This window comes from Neofelis nebulosa, chromosome 4, assembly GCF_028018385.1.
Source record: "Neofelis nebulosa isolate mNeoNeb1 chromosome 4, mNeoNeb1.pri, whole genome shotgun sequence".
In the NCBI taxonomy this organism is placed as follows: Eukaryota; Metazoa; Chordata; class Mammalia; order Carnivora; family Felidae; genus Neofelis; species Neofelis nebulosa.
Genome location: NC_080785.1, coordinates 76,695,651 through 76,708,596, shown reverse-complemented (window position 1 = coordinate 76,708,596; position 12,946 = coordinate 76,695,651).

The window sequence follows — 12,946 nt, the reverse complement described above, 5'->3', positions numbered from 1 at the left end:
TAAAAAATGTCACTGTGATGAATTATATTTTCAGTACTGTTTCCTTCCATTCACATAAGTATTTGATAGTTGATTTTTAGCATTAAATGTCTGTTATACTCATTGTCTAATATTTATGGAGTAATTCTTTTCATGGGATTATTCTTTCACATTTCTGGCTCATTGAAGTATTTTTTGTAACTGTCTTAAATTATAAATGCTTAATTAAAAGCTGAAAATGTTTTAAGAAAGTCTGTGTAATCTTTACACACACACACACACACACACACACACGTACAAACACACATGCACATCCACACTATATATTTTTCTTAGACACTAAGAACCAGTCCACCAATAGATAGCCTTCCTGGACTCAGGGTATGGTTAAACAAAATAATTCTTTGTATGAAGAACTGGAAACTTGGGGAAGTTTATCTTTTTAATTCCCTGCCAACTCAGCTTGAAAAAATACAGTGGGATTCAAAAACTGTATTTCAATATTCTCTATGAGTTCACCTTTATATATGTTATAAAACATAAGAGATGATTAGAAAATAGGAAGTAATTTGGAAAGCTCCGACTTCCCAGCGTCTTTTCTTAGGCAGATACTTCACAGAGCTATCCCCTAAAAAGTTTTGATTTCATTTATAGAACCTGGATTTGATGGTGACTTTTTTTTTCTCAGTTTCTGCCAGGATTTAACAGAATCTCCCTAGTATCTTTGAATTGAAATATATTCAAAGAAATTAATCCTATAAAGCTTTCCAATTGAATGGAATATTTAATCAGTAAAAGTGCTCAGGTTCATATTGCTGGATTGGGCTATTTCCTTCACGCATGAAGTTGTTGTTTACTCGCACAGTTCCCAATGATGGCAGTCACACAGCTTCTAAACTTGACCATGATACTTGTAAACGATTAAATGCCATCATGCTTTCCAAGCATTTGGAACAGTAATTGGAGATATGGAGATGCTCTAGCCTTTAGGGTACCACGTGTTATCTGAATGTTTTAGATATATATGAAGGAAACATCCAGATGTCCTCCCAGGCTGCGTGGCGAGTTCACTGTCTCATTATTAGTGAAATAACATTGCTGGTCATCTCAAACAGGTAGCACATTTTTCAATTTTCCAGGAAAATTGCCCCAGAAGTTTTCAGAGAGATGGTTAAACATTCTGAAGAGAAATTTGTAGATGTCATATCCAATTTTCTAAAAGCACAATAGAAAGAACCCAAATCTCACACATCAGTGTACGTAGCTAATGTACTTAGGGGCAAAATTGGCCTAGTGCTTATCTCTGGCTTAGCAGGACTCATGAAGAGATTTAATTTTGAATCTTTAAATGAGTGAACTCCGGAAGAGAACTGTGCTCTTGTTGGGAAACAGAAAAATTATGAAAAAGCAAGAGGGTGACCACTTCCATATAGTAGTCAAGAGTTTACTTCTCTTTGAGTCTGACTGAAACTACTTCAAAAAGATAGGAGTTTCCTACTAAAATATGAGTTCTCCAGCCAATAAACCTGGGTCTAGAGGATTTTCAAAGGTTATCATTTCATTCCAGCAAAAATATTATCCACTGCTTCTATTAGGTAGACATTTGAAGGTGATTGTTGTATTGCGTTGGATTAAGCTATATTAAAATGGAAGCAGTGGCTGAATCGGTAAGGTTTAGAATAAGCCAATATTAGAGAGATAAGCCAAAGGGGCTGTTTTTTTTTTCATTTTATGCAGCTTTGTATCAGAGGGCAACCTCTCAATCCACTTTCTTAATTCCCTTCCCAAAGTCACTGCCTCCTTTTGCACCTCACTGCCTTTTTGAAATAGCAAGATCATCTTGGCAGAAACATAAATCAGACAAATTGGAAATGTACAAAATATGTATGTGTGTACATGTGACTATGTATGCCAGTGTACGTTCTTAATGAATATATTCCAGTCTTTTGTCGTAGACCTTTCTCTTTGTTGAAAAGAGAAATATTAGTTCAAAATAGTGTTTTCCAAAACACATTCACTCATTGAAACAATCAACTTTAAGAAAGATTTCCTTTCTACCATGCTAAAAACTCTCAGTTCCTTCCACTTGTGAGAGATTATAAAATAGTTGATAATGTAAATTGGTTATGTAGCTGTTTAAAACCAATTCCTACCTTACTCAGTCCTATTTAAAGTATTTACTTTGTAATTAAACTGGATGATAGTCTGGCAATATTATATATAATCCAATAATTTTATTTTGTATTCTCTGTACAAAATGCTTTTTTTATTATAGTGTGGCTAAGTAAATTGCACTATTGTACATGCAAAGCAGCTTTTTTTTAGGTTATTTAATAAATTACTTGGACTGTAGTTCAATGCAATAATATTTTTTTCAATAAAAAGCTTAATGGTATAAGAGTATTAGTCATGCATTTCTAATAAAATCATACCAAAATATAAATACAAAATCAAAATGATATGGAAATATTCTGTATTTTACACTGCTGAATTTAAAATGCATTTAACATTTTATTTATTATTGTATATATTTATATTATATATTTAAAGGCTGGGATTTCTTAGACTATTTCTTAAAATTTTAGTGTTATAAAATAAAGCTGTTTCCTTGAACTAAAAATAAATATGATTTTAAAAGTTCTATAGATGCATTCTTTGTTGACACCTATTATATAAATACTATGTGAAGTCTTTCTGTTTCCATTTGTTTGTTTCAAAAACTAACAATACTTAGTAATGCTCTAACAGACTGCTATAAGTAGTTTCTGGAATGCATTCTCTAACTGATAATATGGACATGATGGTATTCTGCACATTTATAATAATATTAATGTAAACTCTGAAAATAATAACCCCAATAAGCTCTTATTCTCAGAAGAACTCAACTCACTAGGGAATTGCTTTAATCAAGCATGACCAGTAGTGTGGGAATATGATTTAAATGTTACTCCTTAAATAATCTCTGCCCTCATTTGCTGGATCTTAGTATGGTATCATGGATTTTTTTCATTCATTATCAAGACATTCTCATACACACTTGTCCTTTATCACTAATTACTTATAGTTTGTGAGCAAATTGATTTCTCCCATATTTCCAAGACCTAAAGAGAATAAAGAAAATTTATTGTAGAAATAGATCATTAGGAAATACCTGGAGCATGATTTTTCCCCCTTTAAATTAGTCATTCCCTAAGCAGTTAAGAGGATTGTTCAGCAGTGACCAAAACAAAGGCAAAATCAAATGATGGGTGGAAAGGATGATGGGGCTAATAATTTTGCATCATTTTTTCATCAGAACATTTACTTTTATTGTATCTTTATCTCATGTAGTAATATTTACTACCAAACTGTCGATTTTGGACAATGACATTTGGACAAATTTGACATTATCCAGTCAAAGCTCAAAGTTCCTTTAACTTGACTTAATGTAATGTTAATATAAGTATACAAATAAATTGTTGGATTGTACAAATTCCATAAAGCCTATTAACTTCCATTATTCCAATCCGAAGCCAATATTGTTGACAGAATTGAAGCCTCAGTGTGCTCAATAGATGAAGTAAAGTAATATTAGAAATTTCGGCATAAACAAATGTCAAGAAATTCATGAGGACATAAGATCATAAGGACATGAGATGAACACATTTATCATAATCCAACCTACCAGGACATTCCTGAGAAAGGTCCCTTTCAAACTCCATAATAGTCAATCTATTCTCAACAGCATTTATTATTCTTCCTATTTGAAATAATTTTCTTCGACTCTAGGATACTATGCACTTTGATTTTCCTTGTCTGTTTTTTTTCTTTTCTTTTTTTCTTATGCAACCTTCCTTTCCCCACCTTCACTACCAGAGCCTCCTTAGGCTCCCAACCTTTAAATGTTGGAATAACTAAAGGGCTTAGTTCTTAAACATTGTCTAACCTCCATTATACACACTATGTGATCTGATTCAGTATCAGGCATTTAAGAACCTTTTATATGCTAGTGGCTCTCAACTTTATATCTTCAGGTATGACCTTCCCTTCATTTCTACTTTTACTTATTTGATGACTCACTCAAAACTTCCATTGAATGTTTACTAGTCATCAGGAACTCGGTGTCCAAAAAGCAACTCTTGGTTTGCTTCCATAAATCCTTTCCTTCCCCAGTGCTACACAGCTCTGTAAAGAGCTCTATCTGTCTCCCAATAGCTCATGCTTTTTTAATTAATCAATTAATTAAAAAATTATTTAGAGAGAGGGCATGCATGAATGGGAAGAAGGGCAGAGGAAGAGAGAGAGAAAGAGAGAGACTCTTAAGCAGGTTTCAAGCTCACCACGGAGCCCGACATGGGGCTCAATGCCTCAACCCTGGGATCATGACCTGAGCTGAAATCAAGAATCAGATGCTCAATTGACTGAGCCACCCAGTTGACCCACCAATAGCTCATGTTAAACTCTTGAGCATCCTCTTGGATGTCTCTCACTCACATCTCACATCCTTATCACCAGCTTGTCAGCATGTCTGCCAGTTTTACCTACACAGTATACCCCAAAACTGACTTCTTATCATGTCCATCGCTACCTTCTCAGTATATTCCATCTTCTTTCACCTGTCATATAGCGATAGCCTCCTACCTGTTCTCCCTGGATCTCCCGTTTCTACAGCCAGAACCACAGAGGGGAGATACAGTGCTATCCTAAAGATAAAAATCTCTTAAATAGTTTCACAATTTTTTTTAGAATAAAATCCAATGGTTTTACAACAGACTTTAAAATCCAATTTCGTCTGACCTCTGACAATCTCTACAACTTCCTCCTTTTCTGTTGTCTCTGTCTCTGATCTTGCAGTTCCTCAAGCCAAGCATTTCCCACACAGAGCTTTGCATTTGCTCTTTTCTCTGACTGGAACGTTCTTTTCTCAGGTTCTCTTACAAATCCTTCCCTTTTTTCATTCAGGTGTTTTAAAAAATAACTCCTCATCAGAGAAGACTTTCTTATCCACCCAATATAAAAAGAGTACTTTACTATTCATACTATTCACTTTGAATCGTTTCTTACAATAATAAATACCCTACTATTCTATTTAAATTTACTTTTATATTTTTGGTTATATGTGTTTAAATTCATATTCATAGAAATAAATTTTTAAAAGAAATCTTATGGGAGCATGATTTCTTCCTCTTTTGTTCAACACTTTTTTTTATTTCTTAGACTCATACAGGAACATAGTAGGCATTCAATAAATAGTTCTTGAGGAATATAATGATTGCAAAACTTGAAGAAGACTCTCAGCTTTCTGATTGATTTGAGGCAATGTTGTTTTACTGAGGGCCAGTGTGCAAAGTTTGATGGAATTTATCAAATAGATTATAATTTGTAAATTAAAGTATATATTTTCAAACAAAGGGTAAAAGTGAAAAAAAAACCTTCGTGATTAATTGATCAAATATTTGTCGAACTTGAAAGGCTGTTTAAATGGTTTTTTAATTTTTTAAAGTTTATTTATTTATTTTGAGATAGAGAGAGAGAAAAAGTGTGAGTGGGGGAGGGGCAGAGAGAGACAGAGACAGAGAGAAAATCCCAAGCAGGCTCCACACGGTCAGCTTAAAGCCATGGGGCTCGAGCCCATGGACTGCAAGATCATGACCTAAGTGGTAGTCAGATACTTAACTGAGTGAGCCACCCAGGCATCCCTAGATGTTATTTTAATTTTTAAATTAGCCATGGGTTGTGATAAATTTCCTTAAAGTTGTAAAATGTACAGACATGCATAAAGTGTTAAAACATATTTTAAATTTTACATTGATTTGTAAAAGTACTTATCACATAACCTCTATAAATTCAGGGATTTTGTTTGATCCTGTCAGAGGCAATATTACTAACATCATTTGGGGGCATATTTCTACTTCCCCATACATAGTGTCCCTACTGCTCTGTGCATGTGGTGGGACAAGCTGGAAATTCTCTGGAGAGTGATTTCCTCACTCATTTTACTAATATGCATGAAGTAGCTACTATATGCAAGAGACAGAGCAGTGCATGAACAGTCAAAACAGTCTGCTCTTCTGGAGCTTACATTTTAGTGGAGGAAAAAGAAAACAAAATAAAAAAAAGCAAAATGTGTGTTAGGATAAATAACATCCAGTGCTAAAGAAGTTAATGGCACTCGGTACATAATGAAAGAGCCTGTATTTGTACCTAGGTACCTATTTTGTTCCCAAAACCACATTTGGTCTATTTCATGAAATGGCGTAAGATAAAAATTACTGTCTGGTTAATTAATGATAATTGTTTGGTTAGTTCCTTCAAAGAAAGATGAATTGAGAAAAAACATCTTTTTTCAATGGGCTGCTCCTTTTAAATTTTATTCAGTGTCACTCCTGTTAAACATATCTTGACTGAGATACAAGTCTTGAGACTGGAGTCTTGTGACTACACTAGTGCAAGATCTCTTGCTATTGAATGATTTAAAATGTGCTGCATATGCATAGGAGATGTAATAGTAATATATGGCCTGATGATATGTTTACATAGATACTAATGTGTTTGAGTTTGAGTTGAGCAGTAGGCTGCTGTTGTCAGCAATTAATGCATGTCCAGGTGGAGAAATGTGATTTCAAAGAAAGGTGAAGATTTTGGAGATCGCTGGTTTAGAAAAGCAGTCTGTATGAAGCCAACTTCTAGATTTTGGCAAACTCTCCAGACAAATTTTGTTTCATTAAGAGGATAGGCATTCTAGGTCGTCATTCAATTGACCTAGTGGCTGTTATTTATTAAGACATGACTGTTAGATATGCCTTTGACATGCAGTCATTCTCTTACATATCTGATAGCCAGTAGCCCTTTCATAAGCTTTTTTATTGTCTGTTATCCCAATTGTTTTATTTTTCTCACCAGCTTGAGTAGTAGCCAAACGTCCTTTTTATCCTAAGTCTAGGAGTAGAATGAAAGTCGTAAAAAAAACAACAAAAAAAAACAAAAAACAAAAAAACACCCATGTGAAAGCGTGAGCTTACTGGGAAAGGTCTCTTCCTGATTTGTGATTGATTGTCATTGCCGGTGATAAAGGAATTTGTTATCAATAAAGTCTGACTGATAAAGGAGATTTTCTGGCTTCCTTGTTACATAGGCAAAGGTGTCTTTTGGGTCCATATCCATATGTTTCTCCTTGGAAGGTCGTGCTTTGAATTGCAGCACCAGCCTTGGTTCCTTTGTTTCAAATTAAGCTGTTGCACCTTGATGGCAGCATGGGGTGTGTTCTGTCACCACTGACAGAGATGTTTCAGTGCTTCAGGCTGAGTTCTGGCATGTCCTTGAAGCATTACACTGGCCATCCTGGGTATGCCTCTTCTCTTTCTGTTTCTGCCCTCATCAATTTTCCTCATATGCCAATCCTGTCAGAGCTGAGTTTTCACAATCATTGTGTCAAATTTGAAGAAGCAAATGTATCCTGAACCCTACCAGTGGAGAATGAATCTGCCTGCTGAAGTTGTGTAGGTGGTATTTGCATTAGAATTCGGTAACCTACTGTGACACTGAGAAAAATTCTCAAAGAGTGAGTGTTTGGGACCACACATTACTTTGTCTACTTTGTATCTTGAAGTGGGATCATGTGCCAGGGACTGTGCTCATTAAGAGGCAATGAGTTCAGGTGCCAATTTGAGGGACCCGTCATTAATGAAGATTCTAGAGAGTAGGGCATTTAAATATTTTGGTAGAGTTAGCTAATCCAAAAGTTGCCAGTGTTATTCACATTTCCTCAATCGAGATGTGCAGACAGATTCCAGGAAAGAGCATAGCAACCATGGTTGACCAGCAGGTTAAAAGACAATTGCTCCAACCTATTAGTCCCATCTCTAAACCCACAAGAATGATGAAAACATTGTGACAAGGTCAAGATTGTCAAGCTCTAGAGTAATGGTATACCTTGTGATTTTTGTACCCTACTTTGACCATTATAACTCTTTCATGCCACATTGTTTCTTAATCAGCATGTTAAATTACACAGAAAACTGCATGGAGTGTTTATACCATAACTTACACAACAATGCCCTATTTTACTGTTATTTAGACTCTTCTCTAGCTTTTTGTTAATATAAAAGATCCTTCAATGAACATTTTCATAGATGTAGTTTTTTTCTTATCATTACCTATCTAAGTTCAAATCTTGGAAATGGGGATTAAAGCACACATAAATTAGGTTTTTTTAAAATATACTACCTAATTCAATTCCAATGAGTTTTATCAAGGCCTGAAATACATTAAAATTTTTGACAGTAGTGTACTATAATTTATTCAACTCTTCCTCCTTCTGCCAGTGATTATTATTAATACTGCTATTAATATTCCATCTATATTATTATTATGCCATAATGATATGGTAACTTAAGATAAAAGATGTTGGTGCATTCCTTTTGTTTTTACAAATTCTTATTTGTTTGCTTGTTTGTTTAACTTATTTTAAGTAGGTTTCATGCCCAGCATTGATCCCAACTCAAGGCTTGAACTCAAGCCTGAGATCCAGACCTGAGCTGAGATCAAGAGTCAGACACCACTGAGCCACTCAAGCTCTCCATAAATTTTTATTTTTATTTTTATTTAATAATTTTTTTCCAGTTTTATTGAGATATGATTGACTTACATATCATATAAATTTAAGGTGTCAGCATAATGATTTAAGTTACATTTCTTGTGAAATGATTACCACAGTAAGTTTAGTCAATGTTCATCATTTCATACAGATATAATATAAAGAAGAAGAAATGTTTTTTTCTTTGTGATGAGAACTCTTAGGATTTACTCTCTTAATTTTCATGTATATCATATAACAGTGGTAACTATAGTCATCCTGCTATACATTATATCCCTAGTACTTGTTTATCTTATAACTGAAAGCTAGTACTTTTTTTCCATCTTCATCTGATTTCCCTCCTCCCATCCCTGACATCTGGTAACCACAAGTCTGATTTCCTTTTCTATGAGTTCCTTTTTTTTTCTTTTTTCTTTTTTTAGTATTCCACATATTAGTGAGATCATATGGCAGTTGTCTTTCTCTGTCTAAATTATTACACTTAGCATAATACCTTCAAGGTCCATTCATATTGTCATAAATGACAAGATTTCCCTTTTTCATGACTGAATGATATCTATCTATTATCTATCTATCTATCATCTATCATCTCTCTATATCACATTTTCTTCATCCATTCATCCACCAATGAGCACTTAGGTTGTTTCCACTTTTTGGCTACTGTAAATAATGCTTCAATAAACATGGTGGATAATTCTTTGACATAGTATTTTCATTTCCTTCAGATATATTCCCAGATTTGGAAATGCTAGATCATATGGTAGTTCTATTTTTATTTTTTTGAGGAATCTCCATACTGTTTTCCAAAGTGGCTCTATCAATTTGCAATCCAACAGGGTGTAAGAGTTCCCTTTTTTCTACATCCACACCAGCATTTCTTATCTGTTGTCTTTTTGATGATGTCTATTCTACCATGTATTAGGTGGTATCTCATTGTAGTTTTGATTTTCATTTCCCTAGTGGTTGGTGATGTTGAACACCTTTTCTTGCACTGTAAGCCATTCATATATCTTCCGTGGAACAATGCCTAATGAGTTCCTTTGCATATTTTTAGTTGGATTAATTTGTTTTTTGCTATTGAGTTGTATGAGTTCTTATTCATATTTTGGATATTAACCCCTTATCAGATACATGGCTTGCAAATATTTTTCCCCATTCTGTAGATTGTGTTTTTATTTTATTGATGGTTTCGTTTGCTGTGCAGAAGCTTTTTAGTGTAATTTAGTCCCACTTCTTTACGTGTTGTTGTTTGTTTTTAATTTTTTTAATCGTTATTTATTCTTGAGAGAGAGAGACAAGTGCAAGTGGGGGATGGGGGGCAGGCAGAGAGAGAGGAAGACACAGAATCTGAAACAGGCTCCAGGCTCTGAGCTATCAGCATAGAGCCTGATGTGGGACTAGAACCCACCAACCGTGAGATCATGACCTGAGCTGATGTTGGATGCTTAACTGATGGAGTCACCCAGGTGTCCCCATTTGTTTACATTATATGTTGTTGCTTGTGGCTTAGAAATCACATCCAAAAATTCATTGCAAAAATTCATGTCAGAGAACTTTTTTCCTGTGTTTCCTTTTAAGACTTTTATAGTTTCTGGTGTTATATTTGAAGTTTTTAATCTATTTTGAGTTAATTTTTTTTGTGAATGATTTAATATAGAGGAATAGTTTCCATCTTTTACATGTGAATATCCAATTTTTCCAGCACCATTTATTGAAGAGACATCTTTTCTCCATTGAATATTCTTGACTTCCTGACCAACTATTACCTAACCATACATGAATGGTTTAAGTTCTGAACTTTTGGCTCTGTGCCATTGGCCTGTGTCTGTTATGCCATTACCATACTGTTTTGACTACTATAGTTGTATATAATAGCTTGAAAGCAGTAAGTGTGATGCCTCCTGATTTGTTCTTGTTTCTCAGGCTTGCTTTAGCTATTTAGGGTCTTTTATGGATCCATATAAATTTTAGGGTTTTTTTATACCTCTGTAAAAAATTAGAATCTTGATAAGACTGAATTGAATCTATAGAAGGCTTGTGTAGTATGGTCATTTTAATAATATTAATTCTTCCATTCCATGAGCACCTTTCTGTTTATTTGTTTTCTTCAATTTTTTTCATCCATGTCTTTTAGTTTTCTGTAGAGAGATCTTTTACCTCCCTGGTTAAATTTATTCCAAGTATTTTTTTTTATTCTATTTAATTTTAAACACTTTATTGTTTTTTTATGCTACCACAAGTGACATAATTTTCTTTATTTCTTTTTCAGATAATTCATTGTTGTTGGATAGAAACACAGCTGATTTTTGTATGCTAATTTTGTATTTTGTAACTTTACTGATTTGTTGATTAGAACTGACAGCTTTTTAATGGGGTTGGGACCTAAAGGCCAGCTCTAAGCTGCCTCCCAGCTGTTTCCAATAAGGCTTCCTTTTTTTTTTTTTTTTTTTTTTTTTTGTGAGAGAGAGCGTGGGAGAGGGGCAGAGAGAGAGCAAGAGAGAAAATCCCAAGAAGGCTCCCCACTGTCAGTGCAGAGCTTGAGGTGGGGCTTGATCTTAAGAACCTTGAGATCATGACCTGGGCTGAAACCAAGAGTCAGACACTTAATCTACTGAGCCACCCAGGTGCCCCTCCAATAAGGCTTTCTGGTTAGGAGGGGCTGGGAACTACTCAGCTGCAGGCCAGGCTATGATTTCACTCCCCAGCCAAGTTGAGGCAAGGGAACTTTCCAAGCCCAGCAAGGTTTTTTGATTGTGGTTTTGACTGAAACTGACCCAACCTCCACCTTCCCTGGCCAAATGGTGCCACTGAATTCGTTCTGTGAACAGCTCTGCTTGCTACACCCTCTGCTCAAGCACTGTTGGGCTATGCAGCTTCCAGTATTCCCCATCAGGCTTTCTGGTCAGGAGAGGCCGGAAGCTATACTTAATGGTGGGCCCAACTATGACTCAGCAAACTTGCCTGGGTATGGGGATGGCTGACGAGCCTCCAGGGCTGGCAGAGGTCTTTGCAGGAAAACCCAAATCAGGCAAGCCTGCACCCCGCCAAGTTTTCTGGTCAGATTGCACCCTTTTGGCTCTGGTGATGAGAAGCTGCTTGTTGAGAGTACTACTTGGGCACCGCAGGTAAGAACTCAGTCTGCCAAAATTTTAGTGCTGGTTATTGCAAGTCCCTTCCCTATTCTCTATCTCGAATTCCCTATGGTTAAGTCCTATGGATTTTCCTGTAATCCCAATGGGGTGAGGTCAGAGCAACAGCTTCTGAGAAGCAACCCACAATGTAGGGGGGGAGCTGAATGTCTACCCGATGCTCTCTTCCTCCACTTGAGGAACCATAGGCTCAGGGAAGACCTCTGCATAGTGCTCTTCTTGTCTGGGGGAGACACAGTCGAATCAGCACGTAGCTCCTCTTCTTACATTTCCAGTGCTGTTTGTCTTGGTCTCAATGATGCAGGGGGTGCTTCAGCCTCACCTCTGTATTCTAGTGTTCCCTCAGTGATCTCTTTTCCAGGAATAGTTCTGAGGGGGAGCAAAGTTGCCATTTGGTCCTATCACTCCCCTTCTTATAATTTTTTTTAAAATTATCCTAACTATAGTTCCTACTTTTTAAAATGTAACTATATAGTTATACATCTGGAAATTTACATGAAATGAGAATGTTTCTGAGAGCTTGCAGTTCTTGTTGTGTAATAGGCTTAATAACATCATGCTGTAATCATCATGCTTCATGTTTTTATTCGTTGACTCACATGACTATACTTTATACCCCATCCAAAGGTCTAATTGATGGACTAGGAATCAAATATCTTCTAGGATCTTGTCTCTTGCTAATGTATCCCTCATATTATAGCACATTATTGAACTTTAGAGGTAGTAGGAATCTTCAAATTTGTATCGGTCAGAAGTGAGAGTGGCGTGGGGCCCCGGACCTTGCAGCTGGTGTGTGAACAACAAAACAGTGTTGTGGAGGACTGTGTGCTTAATCTGTGATGTCTATCACAATTGTGGGTGGTTGGTGTCAAAAGTCATTGCAGTGTCTCATAGTTATGAGAATTAAATGGTTCAGTATATGTAAAAATGCTTAGAATAGTAACTGGTATGCAATAAATGTTCTGCAAGTGTTAGCTATTGTAATTATTAAATGGTCACTTTCTTCATGACTGATGAATATAATATCAAGAATAATAACTACTGGTTTTTATTTATATAGTATGTTTTATTTAACCCATAGCCTATTCTGTAAGATGTTTTCTTAATGTTCGTTTGTTTACATTTTGAGAAAGAGAAAGAGAGAGAGAGAGAGAGAGAGAGAGAGAGATCTCATGAACTACGAGATCATGACCTGAAATGAAATCAAGAGTCAGACAGACCCCCAACCAACTGAGCCACCCAG